The sequence below is a fragment of the Hemicordylus capensis genome, chromosome 4 (genome assembly GCF_027244095.1).
Source record: "Hemicordylus capensis ecotype Gifberg chromosome 4, rHemCap1.1.pri, whole genome shotgun sequence".
Classification (NCBI taxonomy): Eukaryota; Metazoa; Chordata; class Lepidosauria; order Squamata; family Cordylidae; genus Hemicordylus; species Hemicordylus capensis.
In genome coordinates this window covers 87044592-87064311 of record NC_069660.1, presented here as the reverse complement: position 1 = coordinate 87064311, position 19720 = coordinate 87044592, and the positions used below count along the sequence as shown (strand labels likewise).

Sequence of the window (19720 nt, the reverse complement as noted above, 5' to 3'; positions counted from 1 at the left end):
AGGCATATTAACATGCTGAAATTCTCTTTACTGACAGGTACAAACTAGGGATGTGCATGGAACTGCGGCAGGGTGTTTCAAAGGTGGTGGGGTGCTGCTTTAAGAGCGGGGAGGGTGCACTTACCCCTCCCGCCTCTTTTACCCCTCTGGCATCATTGGTTTAGAAAGCCATTGGGGCGGCAGCATACCTCCCTACCGCCCCATTGGTCGAAAATCCCCAATGCGCTTGCGTGCGCCAGCACACACACGTACCGGTGCTTCGGGGACTTCCAGCCATATCTGGCCAACGGGGGCAACGGGGCGGCAGAGAGGTACACTGCCATCCCAATTAGCTTTCTAAACAAAGGAACTCAGTGGAGGCAAAGTGGCAGAAGGGGCAAGTGCACCCTCCCCCACTCTTAAAGCGATACTCCCACCACCTTCGTGCTGGCAGAACTGCCAATTCTTTGAAACGGTTCAGACGCCCATGAAGGGCCTCTGTACGGGTTTCGTGCACGTCCCTAGACAAACAGATTACAGAGCTTCTGTGGCCCTTCTTTTGAACTAACTTCAAGAGTGGTGCTTGGAAACAAAACAGTGTGTGCAGACACCAAAATTAAGCAGGGGGAGAATGATTTGAGAACAGTGGTGTGGATCAGAAACTTGGAGAGATTTCTTGTGGGAAGAAATTGTGGAACAAATTCTAAACTTTGGCTTGGAGAACAGGCACAACTGCTCCCGGCTTTGCACCAATCCAGCAGCTTCTCAACCAGCCATGAGCCTCATTCCTCACTGGAGAAGGAGGAATACTCAGGAGGTTGCTTGCCACCTCCATCACTCTGCAGTGGTCCCCACTTTTGCAGGTGGAGCGGTACATGATGCCACAGTGTACGGACAGGCTAGGGGTGTGCAAATAGGGACACCCCTTTGATGTAGTGGGAATTCATGGGGTATTTCTATGTGGACTTGTGGGGAATTTTACAGCAGTTGTTTGGATCTGAATTTTTTATTAATAGGGACATTGCCATGTCCCAGGAAACCCATCTCCACTCCCATCCCAATGTCTCCCGTTGTTGGAGACATATACACTCATCAGGTGTTTCCTCCAGAGGGTGATGGACCTACTCACATACATAGTCAGAAGAAACTGCTCTTTCCTCCAGCAAGAAGCCTGTCTGTAAACCCTGGCAGGTTTCCCTGCTCCCTGTCCTGGATACCACGTCACTTAGGGTGTGTGTGAACCGTTCCTCTGACTGCTGCATGTCCAGTATTTGCCCCAAGGGGCTGCTTGTGCTAAGTGTTGCATCCTGCACAAGCTCCCGCTCCACCATGACTCTCCTCGTCGTAGTTGTGGGTGGTGCTGCAAGGACTCAATCTGTGTCTCATCATCATCCTCACATGAGACTGGAATCCTAACCGGATTCCCCTTTACAATCATAGCCCCTAGGACCGTCAAACCAGTCTGCAATGGACCAGGCTTGATCCAGTTCAATCATGGATCGAAATGCCTCTCCTGGAGGTCGGTTCAGTTCACTATCAAACCATCAAACTGGCCTGGTTTGTTGCATGCAAACCAGTTCTTTGCAGACTGGTTAATGCACACCCTATGATCATATGTTTTTTAATGTTGGTTTTTAATATATGTACAACAAATTTAAAAACCACAACATTAGAACAAATAGAGTGAAAAATTAGACTTTAGGAACATTAGAATATTGTTCTAGAATAATAGACATTTAGGAACATTAGAACAAAGTTCCTAAAATATAATGGCTCATTAAATAATGTTCTAACATAAAACTGAAGTACAAATAAGAACAAAACATAACACAGAAAGAAGAATTATTGGAGCAGTTTCACTGAATTATGACCATCTAGTCCAGCAGTCTTATGGCTAGTACTACATACATACTTAAGGACAGGGGACCTCAGAAGGTACTCATATAATGAATTTCCATCTGCAGGGGATGCCATTTAGAGAAGACTGGGGAGCAGGGACAGTTGCAATTTAAGTCCACTGGTGCCTATACCTAAGGAATCCTTGAGGGGCACCTGTTCTGCATTAGAAAGATTCCTATATTATAAACAAAGAGAATCACGGTAAATTATCTTAGATTACACTGCTTTAGTACAGTTTAACTACTAGTGAGCTGTGTGTGCTCATTTTTTATTCAGTAAGAGAAAAACCTTCAGTTTAAGATGAGAATAAAGATTCTTTACATTTTCACTCAGGCTCTAAAAAGAATGTAAATTGCAAGTTAGAGTGCCCATCTTAACTTCCGCACCATCTAAGCTGTAAAGACTTTGTACAGTTTGGTATATGTCTCCAACATATAGCTTTAGAAATGAGGCTCCATGCACCCACACCTTGCCTTGGTCTTTCAGTTGGACATTCGGCTGGGGAGGGATGCCTCCAGGCAGACATTTAACAGGTATAGCTCCCCTAATCACGTCCTAGAGATGCTCCTGATGAATTTCTGCTTGATACATCTCTGACTCCATTAAGAAATCCAAACTGTGTGACCTCACATAGTGACCTTTGTGTAAACTTGTGGATGCTGTTTTTAATGGAGTCCAATGAATGCACTGAAAAGATAGCAAGAAAAAATTTAAAAATCATTTAAAACAAACAAACAAACAAACAAACCCATGAACTCCACTGGCTTGGAGCTCCTGGGGGGAGTTGTGGCCAGACCAGCTTTGCTCCCAAAACCCACTTTGGGGTGCCACCCCACAAGGGGGCAGATGGGACAGCCTCAAATCCCAATTATTCCCTATGGGGGGAAAGCAAAAAATCTTCAATAAATCATTAAAAATCCCAAGATTGCTTTTGGGTTGCTGTGGTAGTTGGCACCCATGGGTGCCTACCACCCACCCTGGTTTTGTGTCCCTAGCAGGCCACAATCCAACAGACAGTGACACAACTAAACAGACACCAAGCTGCAAACCAAAAAATAAGTACAGAGACAGACCTGCCTGCTCAACTGCAAAACCAAGAACATCAAACCAAACACCAATGACTACTACAGCCACAAACACCTAGCAAAACCAACCCAGCATGCAAACTGCAAAGAAAAAGGGCAAGGCAAAAAAGAAACCACATTGGACGAGAAATTAAAACAACGCACCTTGAGATTTTTTTCTGCTCCTTTCATCATGCATGCGGTGTACCTACAAGGAAAATCCGCCTCAAACTGGCAGGTCCACATGTCTTTACTGGAGGCCATACAGGCCCCAGACATGTGTTGGCATCAGACCACTGATTAATCATTGGTGGTGCATGCGTGCTGTGTGTGTGTGTGTGTGTGTGTGTGTGTGCTTGCGCGCGTGCTAGAAATAAACTGAAAAGGGAAAAGAAAAAGGGGGGGACTATATACACATTACACAAATACATTATATACAAGTATATACACACATTCATCTATACAGAACAGCTATATACATATCAGCTATCTACACAAACCAAAGCTTCCAAAACACTTTCTACACAAAATAAAGAAACCTCTAGTCTCAACCACACCCACCCACACAACACGCATGCACACACACACCTGTACAACACCTGTACAACACAACAGCATCTAGTTCTACATATTCAAATATTTACACTTTAAGATATTTGCAAATCCACATTTTTACAGTCCCCAACCCCCGCTGCCTCCCCCGCAAGACAAGTCACCTATGTACACATTCAAAAATCTACATAGGTAATAATTCACATATTTACAAATCTATACATTTACAAATATACACAGTTCCACACTGGCACAACTGCCTAGTGTTTGTGTGTGTGCCCACAGCCCCCCCGAGTGCTGCTGGCCAGGTGGAACCAGGGGGACGTTCAGCATTATGGGTTATGCCAGTGGGTAGGTGTGCCTAGTTGTCATGTCACAGCACTAGCAGCATGCTGTGACATGGTACTGCTGAAGAAGGGGGGACAGCTGGGATGAGCAGAATCTGTTGCCAGGCAGGTGACCAACACCATGGGTCAACCATGGGCCAATCACTTGCCCAGCTCAACTTACAACTCAGGGTAGCCCAGCAGGGGGAGGTTGACCTTGAGGAACAACAACTGCTCGACCAAGCAGGTGTTACCACGTCAGCACCTGAAAGCACCCACTCACTCTGGATGCTGGTTGCAGGGCAGGAGAGGAGGCCCACAGCAACTACCGCCAGGTCCGGCCAGACTTGGCAGTGGGTTGCCCAGAACTGTGCATGGCCCGTCTCTGGGTCTTCCTCCACAGGCTCCTCCAGGTACTGGGCAATGCATTGCACAGCACCCGAGGGCCTGGTAGGCCGAGCCTCCTGAAAACTGGGCAAGGTGCAAAGGCATACCCGCTTAAACCACTGGGCTGATTCTGCAGGAGGAACTGCCTGCTGCGTTGGCCCTGCTGCCTGGGATGTCATGCTCCTAGATTGGGAGGAGGGAGGAGTGGGAGAGGAAGGGCTGCCCGCACTGCTGCTGGGTGTGGGTCACACATGCTTGGGACACACCATCACCACCCTCCTGGTCTCTGGTCCTACGATCCTCCTCCCCTCTAACTCTATTGACCAGGAGGTCCCTCCGCCTGGGCAAGTCATCCACACAAATGACATTGCCTTTGATGGTCAGGTTGCAGAGACAAGCCAAGACATACACCTCTCTGTCACCCAGCACATCAACCAGCCTGTCGACAACCCTGTTCCTCAGCCGTCTAGCCGGCACACAGCTTTTTGGCATGGTCAGAGAGGTCCAGAGTTCACCCATCAGCTTTTCCATGAGCATAGCTGTGGGCAGGGCCTGGCTCAGAGGAGTGGCATTGGCACACAGAGTCTTCATTGCATACAAGAAAGGCTCCAGTGCTGACACCGGGACATGAGTTTCTACTCTGAGTTGGAGAGGTCACACACACCCAAGGCCTTGTTCCTTCTCAGGTCATCTAAGCCCACCTCCTGCTCTAACAGGCACTGGAACAAGAAGAGCATGGAATTCCACCAAGTATCTTATCCGTGGGGATAAGATGGTGAGGAAGGTCATGCTCAAGCTGCTGCTCATTGAGCAAGCACCTGGACTTCTCACTCCAGTGGAAGTTGAGGGCTTTGTCCACAAGCACAGCCATGGCAGCAACAGCACCCTGAAGCACACAGCCCTGTTCCCTGGACGCCTTTGCCTCCTTAAGGCCAAGGGTGTCCCTGACAGCCAGGTGGAGTGTGTGTGCCATGCATTGGATGGTCACAAACTCCATCACTCACTCTACCACTGCAGTAATTTTGGAGCCATTATCTATCACAATGAAGCCCTCGGTGAGGTGTGGCAACCCACCTATCCACTCCTCAATTTGGCAGCTGAGTATGACTGCCACCTCATCCTCGCTGTGCTTGGCATCCAAGGTCTCCATGTGTAAGACGGCCCACTTGAGCCAAAATGCAGTGTGGGATGTGCTGGAGCCAGAGGCAGCACCAGAGGTCCCCTCTCTCTCCAGGCCCAACCAGTGAGCAGTTAGGGCCAGGAAAGCAGCATGCATTCCACTCACACTGTTCCAGAGATCAGTGGTGAAATGCATGCTGGTGCCAGGCAATGCTGCACACAGAGAGGCTGACACAAGCTCCCTGTCCCGCTTGTACAGGGGGGGAACCACGGTCCAGCTGAACATGGTTCATGAGGGGATCATATAGCTGGGCGCAAACATCTGGATAATCCAGCAGAAGCCAGGGTTCTCGACCACCTGAAATGGTTGTTCATCAGCGCCCATCATCTCCCCTATGAGGCGGGTGAGGAGACGTGGGTCCACATGACCAGGACACTTCCTGCCTGAGGACTGTGTCCACCACTTGACTGGCAGTGTGCCCTGCTTCAGGGAAGCCTTTGCACAGCCCTTGTCAGCACTAGTCGCAGGCACTCTAGGCATACTAGTGCTGTCAGTGGAGGCAAGGAGATCCGGGTGATGCCACCACATATGTCACTGCATGTGTCGTCCCCATCCTTCCCCAGACTGACCTGTGCCCTACAGTGAACACAGCAAGTAGCGGTTGGGGTATTTTGAGGGATGTCAAAATGCCACCAAACATCGCTGCTCTGGGTGGCGTCCTGCATCCTGGATTCCGTCTTGGGACATTTTTGTGATGATGGGGCCTACAGGGGCTTCCTTTGCAGGGAAGAGCCACTCCTGGCTGGTGCTACAAACATAGTGCCAGCCTTTGCTTAGGTCCCGAAGGGGCCACGTGGCCCCCGCTCGGTAGCTAAACTAGCACCCTTGCATCTGCAGGGAAGAGCCGCTCCTGGGCTGCACTGCAAAAGCAGTGCCAGCCTTAATTTAACTGCCGAAGGGGCCACGCAGCCCCTTCAGGAGTTAAATGGCTGGCCCCTTCAGCAGTTAAATGGCAACACTCCCGGACTGGTCTCGAATGGAGTCTCAAGGCTCTGTTCAGCCAGACCACGCCCCCCACGTCTGATGTCAGACACGGGGGTGTGGCTAGCCCCAGCGTCTGACATCAGATGCGGGGGCGGGGTCAGCGGGGTTGCCACAGCAGCCACACACAGGCCACTGGCGGTCCCGCTCCGCCAGTGAGCAGGACAACATAACAGCTGCAACAAGGAACAACTCAGGGAAAAGAAAAAGTAGAACAACCTAACAGCTGCAAAAGGGAACAATTAACTCAACTTCTACCATTCAGAGACTAATGCATTTCATAGCCAAAACCATCTCCCCCTCGTTTTAGTTTCTCTATATACATACATTGCCTCCTTTATTTATGCTTCTACAAATGTCTTTCCACTGCCAATACAGTTATCTTAGTTCCTACCATTTGTCCAGCATGCCCATAAACCACAGCTTAGTATGACTCCCATTATATTGCATATCCAACTAATGCTCACTATATCATCGATCTCTTAACAGTCTTCCCGTTTCACCTATGTAGAAAGAGGAGCATTCCAGATACCCTAACTTATAAACTACCCCCTTTATATTACACCAGCCCTCTCTCTTTTCACAAGTAGCACTATCTTTAAACTCACACTTCTTATCATATAACTGAGAGTTAACCAATTGTTGTTTCAAAGATATTGGTACACTACACACGACATTAGCTTTAACTCCAAGTCTCTGTAGAAGCTTCTGAGTCTGCCAGATAAATAAATTGCTTAGTAACAAACGGAATTTTTAATACTCGTAATCCTTTCGTGAAGGATGGAAACCTATAGGAGCTCTATATCTTCTTCTCTTCCTTCACTCAGGCCTTGAGCAGCAGCCCTCCCACCCCGCCCCCACTTTTCCAGGGCCTGTTCTCTGGCTACAGTTTATTTTTATTTATTTATTACATTTCTAGACGGTGGTATGAGTTGAGTTGAGTTCTGAGGAGCTGGTATGAGCTCTTCTGGCCTTGGCTCTTCTTCCTCTTTTAATGAAGTTGTGGCATTTTTAAATGATATTTATTAATGGCTGTCTCTTTTCCTTCTGTCTAAAAAGTAGTATATTTTAAAAATAGTACACAAGTGATATAGTCTCTGAGCACAGACAGAGTAGATTTCTTCCCTTTAAGCCTCAGGTCTCCACTTAATGGTTATTAGTTGATAGGATAATGGCTTGCTCAAAGTAGTCTCACTGAAATTAAAAGGATATTAGGCATTCCTTAATCTGTCCCTTAAATTTAAGTAGGATAACTCTGAGTAATGTTCCTCAGGATGTCAGTCACTATCTCTTTCTTGCTGTATTCTCTACAAAGTAGGAGATGATGGATTATTGGCAGGTTTGTTTGAAATATACTAACAGATCTTATGCCCTATGGGATGCTTTGGCTAATGTCAATTTGTGTGCTGCTGAGTGGGGTGCTGATGGGTTTACTTCACAGGATTTTTACATTGTTTTTCACTCACATTTTTAAAGGGCCTTTCCATTATTCTCACCTACCTCAAGACCATTTTTCAGCGATTGTTTAACTGTTTCCTCATTATATGGAAGCAAGTCTCACTGGCTCTAAATAAGCTGCTTTCTTTTAGGTGTGCACATAGAATTGCAGGTTCAGTTATTAAAATGCTGCTGGAAAAGGCATGTGTACTCCCAGCATCCTCTTTCTCACAGTGCTCAGCTAAATACTTCCAGAAAGCTCCAAAGAAGTGCAGCAAGGAAATCCCAGAAACGATTCCTACCTAGTACTAACAAACTATTATTGTCAGAGGCGTAACGATAGGGGGGCAGGGGGGGCACGTGCCCCCGGTGCCATCTTTGCGGGTCACGTGGGGGGCGCCGCCATGACCCCCGACGATCCAAAAAAAAAATTAATTTTTTTAAATAAAATAAAATAAAAATGTCTCTGGCTCAGCAGAGCAGTCAAGGGAGCGCGTCGGCGCCCCCTCCCCCATGAGCGGTCCCTTCCACGTGGTGCCTGCGCCCCACCCCTTGCTTTGCTGGCCTGGCTTGGGAGACACAGGTGCCGCCGGGAAAGAGAGAAAGAGAGCGCGTGCGAGCGAGCACGGCATTTCCACTGATTGGCTGCTGGCTCGGATGAAGGCTTCCCGTACTTTAGGGGTGACCTGTTTGTTGGCCTGCCATCTTGGCGGCTGCCGCACAGCAGGAGCTGCTTCTCTTAAGGTGCTGGTCGGCGGCGTTCTCTCTCTCTCAGCTCTCCTAGCCAGGTCTCTCATGCACGCACATGCGACTCGGCCGGCGTGCCAAGTCATGCTGCGCATGCATGTGCATCCGTCGGCGTCCTCCCAGCTCGGCTCGCCTTCTGTTCTGCACGTGGCGCGCGGCGGAGGAGAGCGTTGCTGGGGGCTGGGGCTGCAGCCAGGCGCAGGCAGGAGGTGGAGGACGGCACGGCACGGACGTCGGACAGGAGCTAATCTCTCAGTTGTTGTGGGGCGGCTGCTGCTGCTGCTGCTGTTGGGGAGGGAGGGAGGGAGGCGAGAGGGGGGCCAGATTTCCAAGTGATCGCGTCAATTCCCTGCCAAGTGCCTGCTTCTCCCTCCCAAGTCCCCTCCTCAGTAACAAGGTAAGCTTTCTATCATCTGTATGTTAGTCTTGATCAATAATGGAAAGGGCGGTGGGGGGGCAAGCAGACGATTTCTCTCTTGATTTATTTAATTTTAATTTTAATTTTTCTCCAAGCAGTCGAGCGGGAGCGGGGTTTTCCAGCCTAGCGTTTGGCGGAGGCGAGTCTTAAATCACTGGGCTTCTTAATTTGGGGTTTGTTTGTTTTTTAAACCGAAATCCATGTTTAAAGGGCTTGATGGCTGTGCACAGCAGGGCTTAGTTGTTGACAAAAATCTGTGCTTTTAAAAATGTCTCTGGCATAGTTGCGGGCGCGATGCACAGAGAGTGGAAGTTTCCATGATGAGTAAGTTATGTGACAAGGGATCCAGGAGGAAGATGTTCTGCACAACTCGCGGGGAACGGATTCGGCCACTGGAGCGGGGTGGTGATTGGAGAAGGCCTGAAGGACCGTTCGAAAAGGTTGCTGCCTTCCGAAGCAAAGCAGAACAGCTAGCCCCTTAAAACTCTGGCGTGTTGGTTGGCTTCTCGTGCCGCCCCCTACATATTTAGTCTCATGGAAAAGTGACCCTTGGAAATGTGTTTTCTCCAACACCTCCTGATGCATAAGCAAAAACTCAGGAGAAGCGAGCCGAGGAGGAAACAAGTTTTAACCAAATAGCCGAGGGTAGTGTGAGGTTCCTCTCAACTCTTTCCACAGAAATCATAGACCACACGTCTATTGTTTGGTGTATTTCGGTCCCATGCAGCAAATAGCAAAGCATGTACACAGTGATGGGAAACAATACAATACCAAATGCATAGATACTTGAGAATCGCTCAGTTTTGGTTACTGCAGAGGTTGGGACTGTGACTTTCATGAGTCATTTTCCAGATAAGATCTTTGCTCTTTTGCTTGCTTTCTAAGAAGAAAGGCACTCTTCCGGAAATTCGTCATGTCCTTCTCCACCTTTCTCAGATATGTGGGATGTGAAATTCATTACTCCTACTACTAACCGTCTTGTGGGATCTTTAACAGATTTATTGTGGCACGGAGCTTTTGTGCAGCTGACAAAGTGGGCTCTTGTCCATGAAAGCTCACGCTACCGTAAATCTGTTAGTCTTTAAGGTGCTACATGCTGCTTTATGAGTAGTATCCATAGTAATAATGAAGCTTCTCCAGCAGTGTAAGGGGACGGTTGGTTTTGTGCTATTATAATAATGTGCTTGGATAGCAGTGGTAGTCTTGTGTTATGATTTTCAAAGAATGCATTCAGATAACTGATTTTGAATACTGCATAAGCTGTTGTAGGGTTCTATGTCAATTTTTTGCCATCTCAAGTAGTAAATACTTCTGAAGAAGTAGTTTGCAACCTTAACTTATGCTACATTGAAAATAAGTGCTACCAAATTCATACTTTAAAATTTGATTGTAATGTGCCTCTGGATATATCCCCTTTTCCTCTGGAAAGTAAACAATAGGGAAGGTGATTTAAGTGTCCAAAGAAGTGGCATGTTTCATGGGCTAGAGGATAACTTTATAAAGTATTTTGTGTTGTGCTGGAAGTAGCATCCTAAACATATTTGTAAATCAGTGCTAGTAAGTGAAAAACATTTTGTTCAATGAAAATGTGTGATATTGTACTTGACACCTGAGAACTGAAACCTGAAAGATGCGTGCCAGATGTTTGGGTGGCGGGGGGAGCAATTTCAGTGCTTGCCCTAGGCGCCATTTTCCTTAGTTACGCCTCTGATTATTGTGGTGTTGACTGTCCTTTAATATGGAGGTTCTACATGAAAGCCAAACTGCCTATGAATTTGGAGGCTTCATTTCATAAGTATGGCCAAACAAAGCTTCCACATTCACTGTAAGTTTGGGTCTGATGTAGAACTTCCATGTTCAAGAGCAGTCTACACAAGAATTATGGTGTCTTGTTGCTGGGTGGGAATGGTTTTTAGGAGTTCCTTGAGAATTCCTAAAAACCAAAACTCCTTCTTTGAAAAGACTCCTCATCTTAACTATACTGGCATAACTGTGCCAGTATAATTCATCTCCACCATGTTGGTGATTTATTTATTTTTAAAGAGCACTTCAAGAAAAGGAATTATAATTAATCCCATGTCTCTGAAAAGATTTGAAAGCTTAAGATTATTCTAAAATAGTTAATTTTAAAATTCTGAAAACAGTACCTATATTGGGCCATTGGAAGGCACCCTATTACCATATAATGGCCTTCATTGCATAGCAGTGCAGTGCATTGCAATAGTCTCTGGAAAGCAATTGAATCCAATACTCTTATAAGGCCTTGACATCCATTTGAACAGCTCATATGAGGTCAATTTAAACATTAGAGTGCTCATGTAGAGAGACTCCCAAAAATATATTTGAGTTCAGTACACACTTGGATATAAGTAAAAAAGTTCAGTATACACTCTAAGCATGATGTAATAATTTTTTTAATGTGGCAGCTCTCATATGGCCGCTCTGAAATTTGAAAGCTGCTTTACACAGGGGGGCTACTGGTGCTGCTTATATGGAGAGTTTCTCCACCTGATTAAGCCAAGCCACATGGAAAGAAGCTTTCCAAACAGTACTACCACAATAATGGAGCATTACCACAAGGAAGACAAGTTCATACCTTCTACCATGTCACAAATGAAAACAAGAGTTATACTTCTAATTGTTGAGATTTTGCCTCAGTTCTTTGTCTCCTTTGTGTAGGGCATGCTTGTCTGTATTATTATTATTATTGTTGTTATTATTATTATTATTAATTCGATTTCTAAACCACCCTTCCAAAAATGGCTCAGGGCGGTATACACAGAGAAATAGCAAACAAATAAGATGGCTCCCTGTCCCCAAAGGACTCACATTCTAAAAAGAAGCATAAGATAGACACCAGCAACAGTCACTGGACGTACTGTGCTGGGGGTGGATAGGGCCATATGACTGAGGGTGGAGTTACAGTTTGTTTGTGTGCTCCTCACTTGTCTTGAATTCAAACTGAAAGGCTCTCCCTCTCTCTGCATAAAAGACTGTTAGGTGTGTGTCCCCCGTGTCCCCCCCCCCGGCCTATGTTTTAAGAACATAAGAACAGCCCTGCTGGATCAGGCCCAAGGACCATCTAGTCTAGCATCCTGTTTCACACAGTGGCCCACCAGATGCCGCTGGAAGCCTACAGGCAGGAGTTGAGGGCATGCCCTCCCTCCTGCTGTTACTCCTGTGAAACTGGTACTCAGAGGCATCTTGCCTTTTAGGCTGGAGGTGGCCTGTAGCCCTCTGACTAGTAGCCATTGATAGACCACTCCTCCATGAAGTTATACAAACCCCTCTTAAAGCCATCCAGGTTATTGGCTGTCACCACATCTTGTGGCAGAGAATTCCACAGGTTGATTATGCATTGTGTGGAAAAGTACCTCCATTTGCAGGTCCTAAATTTCCTGACAATCAATTTCATGGGATGACCTCTGGTTCCAGTGTCCTCTGGTTCCAGAGAGGGAGAAGAATTTCTCTCTATCCACTTTTTCCACACCATGCATAATTTTATAGACCTCTATCATGTCTCCCCGCAGTCGTTTTAGTCAGTAATACATATCAAACTCTTGTTTCTCTGTTAAAGTTGCTTCCAGTACCATTGTTTATAGAGGATAAGTAATTTCTCTGCAACACTGAGCTATGGGGCCAGTTGTGAAGCAATAGGTTGTGAGATAACAAAGGGCTTGTAGGCAAGAAAGCTAGAAAAAAAGACTACTTTTGCATCTGTGGGGAGGCATCCCACTCTGTGTTGAACTGCTCAATGGAATAAACTACAGAAAATAGTCCTTTAGAGTGAAGATGTTGCTGAAAACACTTGGACTATCTTATGTTCTGGAAGAACAAAGACCAACAGTGAATGAAGAGATACAACAAGAATGGGATCCTGCAAACAAGCAAACCATGGGACACATATCTCTGACTGTAAGTGATCAGTTAATCTATCATATAGAAGACAAAAATATAGCAAGAGAGATGTGGGAAACATTAAATGATGTCTTTCAACAAAGAAGCACAAATAATAAAGTTTATGTTATGCTGCAATTGTGTAATAGAAGATTCAGAAAGGGAGACAGTTGGTAGGAGCACACTTGCTTGTGTTTGAAAATACTGAAAGAGTTGGAAATGCAGGAGATAAATATGCCCAAACCAGCAAAGATTATACTTTTACTTAATATTTTGCCTAAAGAATCTGAGAATATTGTCAATTTTCTGCAAATTAAAGAAAATGTGATTTCAAGTTTTGTGCAGGAACATTTGCAAGAATATGATTTGAAAAAGCAAATGGAAAGCGAGGAATCAGTCAAAAATCAAGCCTACAAAGTTGCTGGTGGTAGGCAACGTTTTATATGTGGAAGCACCTTGCATATGAAATATGCTTGGCTTGAAAAGAGCAAGGGAATTATTCTCAACAGAGAAAAGGGAATAAGACTAAATTTCAGAAAAATAGGCTTGCTAACAAAAAAAAAACCCCTTTGCCTATGTAAAAGTGAAAACAATACAAATAATGCTGAGAAAGATGAAAAATTGTGCACTGCAAAAGAAATCATCTGCAAGGTTGATGCAAGTTCAAGTAGAAACAAAATATATTTGGATAGTGAAGCTAGTTCCCATTTCTTCAATAATTTGCAAGACTTCTCTGAGATAACTATGCAACATAAAAGTTGCTGCTAATGGGCAGCCAGTTTTGCAGGAGGAAAAGGGACAGTTTATCTGAAGTGTAATCTTGGAAGAAATAGAGGGAATGAAGTGTGCATTCCAGGGGCATACAGTAGAATACCCCTGTTTGCAAAACAGTTTGATGAGTGTAAAAACAAGGTGTGGATGTAGAGTTCTTTTCAGAAGGGAAGGACTCAATGTCTGGATAAAACAAACCAGTCAATAACACCTGTATGACTGTATAAACAACAACAACAACAACTACTACTACTACTACTACTACAATAAATTTTATTTGATAGCTGTCCCATAACAAAGTTCTCTGGGTGGCTCACAACATGATTAAAATATACAATAATAACACATTAAATCATAACAGGCAAAAAAGCTACAGCATAATTGATCCTATCACAAACTGCACAGTGTTGCATATTTTGATGAGAGGCAAAAGTCAAATGCCATTGCAATATCTGACCGTGACCTGGATTTTCCAGTAAGTGAAGAGGCTGAACAGCAACAAGAGCAACAAAGTGAACAAATAATCATACTGTGATAGAGAGACTCAGTTAAGAAGGGGAGATTGAGAAAGGTCCAGTTGAGAAGGGGAGTTTGAGATGGAACAAGAAGTGAAACATTCAAGCAGAGTTAGGGATTCCACCTAAAAGATTGTCACTGGCTGCCAGAGAAGAGAAAATGCCAGAACATACAGATTGACACAAAATTGAAGGCATGCCAGATTCAGAGACAGATAAATTGCTGCAACTGGGAAAGGAAAAGATTGTATCACACCATAAAACAAAATGTGGGACTCCGAATTCAAGAATGAGACAATGAGAAGTGGAATTTTGGGATTCTGCCATGGACATTGTCTTAGTTCTTTGTGTGGGGCATGCTTGCCTATGTTTGAATGTGTCTATGCTGGCTTGGGGGTGGAGTTACAGTTTGTCGCTCATCGCTTAACTTGAATTCAAACTGAGAAGTTCTCTTCCTCTCTGCATAAGAGACTACTAGGTCCCGTCCCCCCGCTTAGCCTATGTTTTAGTTAGTAATAAATAAAGCTATTCTCATAAGCAGCCTAACCCAGGCTAGGGCAGCCCAGACTGCATTAGGCTGCTTGTGTGCAGTGCCGGGATTGGGGCCAATCCCAGTACTGTCAACTAGTCTAACCCTACTTTTGACCATTTGTCTTTAGCCATGGTTAAAGACACAACCACTCCCTTAACCCTGGCTCCAGAGTAATGTGTATGCTTGGGCTGCACACAGCCCAAGAATACACAGAATTGGGCACCTAGAGCGCTGGACTCCCAGGGGAATCCCACAGATTCCCACTCATTATGTGGTGTATTGTGGGATTCCTGGAAGCAGGGACTCCTGGATTCCAGCCTCCAGAGCTCCATGCTGCTCCATGCAGCGCGGATTGTGTGGGCACATGTCACCACACTGAAGGGGAAAAATATCAATCACGGGGGGAGAAGGTAGGTTCCATTTGTCCTCCCCTCCCCCCCCGCCCTGCAGTCGTGAGTATAGTCTTAATATCAAACTCTTGTGTCTCAGTTAAAGTTGCTTCCTGTTCAATTACTTCTAGAGAATAAGCAATTTCTCTGCAACACTAATAGCCCTATTTTCACAACAAGAATCCCAATATAAATAAATAAGCAGCCAACCAAAGGCTTCTGTCTGTTTGCTGCCTATTTTATTAATTTACTCTGGAACAGCCTACTCTGTACTTAAAAAAAAAAAAATCAGTAAGATGTTTGCTCTGTACCATTTTTAAAAATTAAGACAACTTACTCTTTTCGTCAAGGACATATTATTGACAACTATCAGTTATCATATGTTCCCAGTGAGATTCACCTGGGAATTACCATTCATCGTCTGATGGTAAGCAGTGTGCAACCTTTCACCCCAGCATTAATATCTGTGCTTTTCCTGTATGTGTATTAGAAACAATATGCATCCACTTCCACTCCCAACTCAGATTTAATTTATGCAGGAATGAGGAAGGACTCGACGTCTAAGAATGGCAAGCCTAACATCTCATACAAATTTTAACACGAATAACTTTAATGGGCAAGCTGAAAGGCCGGCGGGAGGGTGGGCGGGGGAGACAATGATCACAAAGGACAGGCACCAGAAAATAGGGATTGTTTCTAGTAAAGAAAAACAGGTGAAGTGTTTGGGGTTTTGGTGGCTTTCTTCTGGGGACTGTAACATTTCACCTTCCCTCAGAATCCAGCAGACAGATAAAATAATGCATGGGCTATTTGTCTATCTTTTCTTTCTCACCCCCTCCACCCCCATAGTTAATTCACTCCTCTGGCAACAAAACTATCTATTTGGTTGTATTATAATATGAGTCTCCGCTTCTGGCTGTCTCTAAAGGCAAAGCTGAATCAGGCAAGAGTTTTCAGTTGTGCAGGATGGATATGATGAAAAGTTTTAAACATAAAATAATATGGAAGTCAGAAGAGCAGAGCTGTAAGAACAAAGAACTTCTAACACATCAGTTTATGGGGGTGATTTTATAACTCTTATGACATTCCACTCATGGTTCATTGGGACCCAGAAGGGTTTTTTCCTCCCTTATGATCTCCCTTCTCCATTATGATCTTATAATCTTCTCCCTTCTTCTGCAGTACAGGGGAGACCACAATAAGGGACAAGATGTCATGTGGTATGGTGCTCTACCCACTTCCTCCAAGTTTCTTTTGGAAGAGTCTGAGATGGACTTTTGATCAAGCTCAGGATCTGAGTGATTGCAATATTTGGAGTCAGGAAGAAAAGGTCAAATTGATTTGCGATCTTTGGGGCCTCCTCCCTGTTAATTTGCGTTTTTTAATAGCTGCCACATTCAGAGTGTTATTTTAACTGCACCTCTGAGTATGCACTATGCAGTCTCATCTTGACCAGGTCAAACCAGAATAATACTCTAGAAAAATATATAAATTCATTCTGTGTGTCCTTTTTGGTAGGTGGGTATTAGAGCATATTGTGTACCTTTCAAACCTATCAGGGTTTACCCTCAAAAAAGAAAAAATTTAATTTTTTGGGGGGGACGGACAAAAAAAACCCCTACAAAATATTCAAGGAGTTATTTAAATACTTATTTTGTCTGCCACAATTAATATAATGTTATTATTATATATCAAAAAACCTACATAGTGATGTGCACGGAACCACGGAGCTGTGGTCCGGCACTGGGGTGGGGGTTCCTTTAAGGGCAGGGGGAGGGTGTACTTACCCTTCCCGCCGCTTTTCCCCCTCCAGCTTGCCTTTTTTAGTTAGCAATTGGGGCGGCAGGATACCTCCCTGCCGCCCCTTCCCCCGCTCGGCTGCAAAAGGCTTCAGGAAGCCTTTTGCGCGAGCACATGTCGCGCGCGCATCATGTCTCCGTGACGTGTGCGCACGTGTGTGGCCATGCACGCACGTCGCAGAGACGTGATGTGCGCGCGCACTACGTGCACACGCACAAAAGGCTTCCTGAAGCCTTTTGCAGCTGAGCGGGGGACAGGGCGGCAGGGAGGAATCCTGCCGCCCCAATTGCTAACTAAAAAAGGTGCTCAGAGGGGGGAAAGCGGCGGGAGGGGTAAGTATTATTATTATTATTAATTATTATTAATTTGATTTCTATACCGCCCTTCCAAAAATGGCTCAGGGCGGTTTACAAAGAGAGATAACAAACAAATAAGATGGCTCCCTGTCCCCAAAGGGCTCACATTCTAAAAAGAAACATAAGACACACACCAGCAACAGTCACTGGAAGTACTGTGCTGGGGGTGGATAGGGCCAGTTACTCTCCCCCTGCTAAATAAAGAGAATCACCACGGTAAAAGGTGCCTCTTTGCCCAGTTAGCAGGGGTACACCCTCCCCCCTGCCCTTAAAGGAACCCCCACCCCAGTCTAGCCAAACCCTGAACCGCCCATATCCGGACCGGTCTGGAGGCCTGTAGAATGGCCTCTGGACCGATCCGTGCACATCACTAAACCTACACAACATTTAAGAAGTTATTTAAAATACATATTTTGTCTGCCCCAATTATTATATTGTTTAGATTAACTGGAACAGTTCTTTTTACTTTTACTACTTCTATAATCTCAATCATATACAATCATTTCAGATATGACTATAGTCTCTCCAGACATTAGTTCTCTGTGGTATGAGAGGGCAAACAAGTATACACCTGCTAGCCACAGCCTACACACCAATATGTTCCCGGTCCTTGGCCATGCCCCACGTCTCCACATTCAGTTGCCCAGGGTTCTAAATCACAGGGAGAACTTTCCCACATTCAGTTTCTGACCTCTGTAGACTAGTGCAGAGCACTGGGATGTCCAGGAGCATGGCCAGGAAATGTGTCAGCATGGGGACATGGCTAACCAGTGGTGTTCCAGTTGCTGCCCTCATGCATTGGTCCTCCATGGAGGACTAACATTTGAAGAGGGCTTATGTTTCTTTATCAACTAAACTCTTTTCCTTCCAGACTCCTAGTCTTCATCTTTCTTCCAATTCCCATTTTATTCCCATTTTATCTCCCTCACATACCACTTCAACTGTCACTTCCCAGCTGACAACTCCTGCTTCTCTCTCCATCCATGATTCTAAAAGGGATTTCTACCAATCAAGTGCAAGATTCTAAATTTTTGCACAACCAATCAAATGTCATCTAACAATCCTAACCAATAGAATTCTGAATATGCAACCTAAATTGACCTATTTAAGGGCCAGTTTGGATGATAAATTTAAGCTGGCCCACCCATAATTCAGTTAGGGATGTGCACTCTCAGCACCTACCCCTTTCTGCTAATTGTAAGTAATGGGCTTATGCAAAGTGACCCCTCCTAATTTAAATTCAGGAGGAAGTTGCCCTTGGAGTGAGACTGCGGCAGGAATCAACTTAGACATATCATCCAAACTGTCCCAAAAGCATTCAGCAAATTAAACCACTATGGTAACAACATACTAAAACATTTATAAATAACCCACAGAGCATTCCATCACAGACTGGTACTGACAGGAATTTCTTTTGGCTTAAGCCTATTATTGACAAAGGCTGGTGGAAATCATGGTTGGCCAGCTCTGTGGATTTCTTTCTTAAAGAAATCCACAGAGCCGGCCAACCATGATTTCCACCACCCTTTGCCTATAATAGGTAGGCTTAGGGAAAGGCCCCATTCTGGGTTAGAAAGAGTAGCAGTAGCTCATTTCAGTGGGACTCTGTCAAAATATTTAATAGGGAGTTACAGATTGTTTTTATAACCATGCCAAGCAGAAGACATGGATGATGCTTTCCTAAATAAAATTATCAGACATTCAAAGAAGTGAGCCATAATAATAATGGGGAACTTAAACTATTATGACATCTGCTGGAAGTCTAACTCTGCTAAATATGAGAATGTCCAATACATTCTTGATTTGCCCTGCTGACAGCTTCAGAGGATGGAATAAGGGAGTAAGCTGTTGTGGAGATAATTTTTACCAACAGGAGAAAACTGGAAGATAAAGTGAAAGTGAGAAGAATATTGGGGCAAAGTGATCATGGAATTTGTATTAAGAGGAGGGAAAACTGAGGATAGTCAGACATGTACCCTGGATTTCAGAGTTAGTCTGGATGCTGACTTGTGTGTTTTGATTTCAGCAAAGTATTTGACAAAGTCTCCCATGATATCCTTGATGACAAGATGGTAACATGCAGGCTAGATTATACTACTGTTAGGTGGTTTCACAAATGGTATAACAACTGTATCCAATGAGTGCTCCTTAATGGCTCATTGTCATCCTGAAGGGAGGTATTGAGCAGAGTGCCACATGACTCTGTCCTGGGCCCTGTGCTGCAAGATTTTCATGTCTTGAATGAGGTCGTTGAGGAAATGCTTATCAGATCTTCAGATGACACAAAGCTCAGGTGACAGAAGACAGAATCAAAACTCAAGACAATCTGCTAGAACAGTGGGCCAAAAAACCCAGCAAGATGAAGCTCAACAGAGATAAAGCCTTGCACTTAGGTGGTTGAAAAATCAAATACACAAGTATAGAATGGGAGAAACCTGGCTTGGCAGCAGTAGTACATGTAAAAAGGATCTTGATGTCTTAGTGGACTGT

At 44.9% G+C, this 19720-nt stretch overlaps 1 protein-coding gene across 1 annotated transcript in view; it reads right to left on the bottom strand.

Moving 5' to 3' along the window:
* TSPAN1 (tetraspanin 1) overlaps window positions 1-18185 on the bottom strand; it is a 51568-nt gene extending 33383 nt beyond the window's left edge. Inside the window, exon 1 of the mRNA XM_053242703.1 lies at window positions 18164-18185. The gene's annotated coding sequence lies outside the window, so the exon portion shown is untranslated. The remainder of the gene's footprint in view (window positions 1-18163) is intronic.
* Between the last annotated feature and the right edge of the window lie 1535 nt (window positions 18186-19720).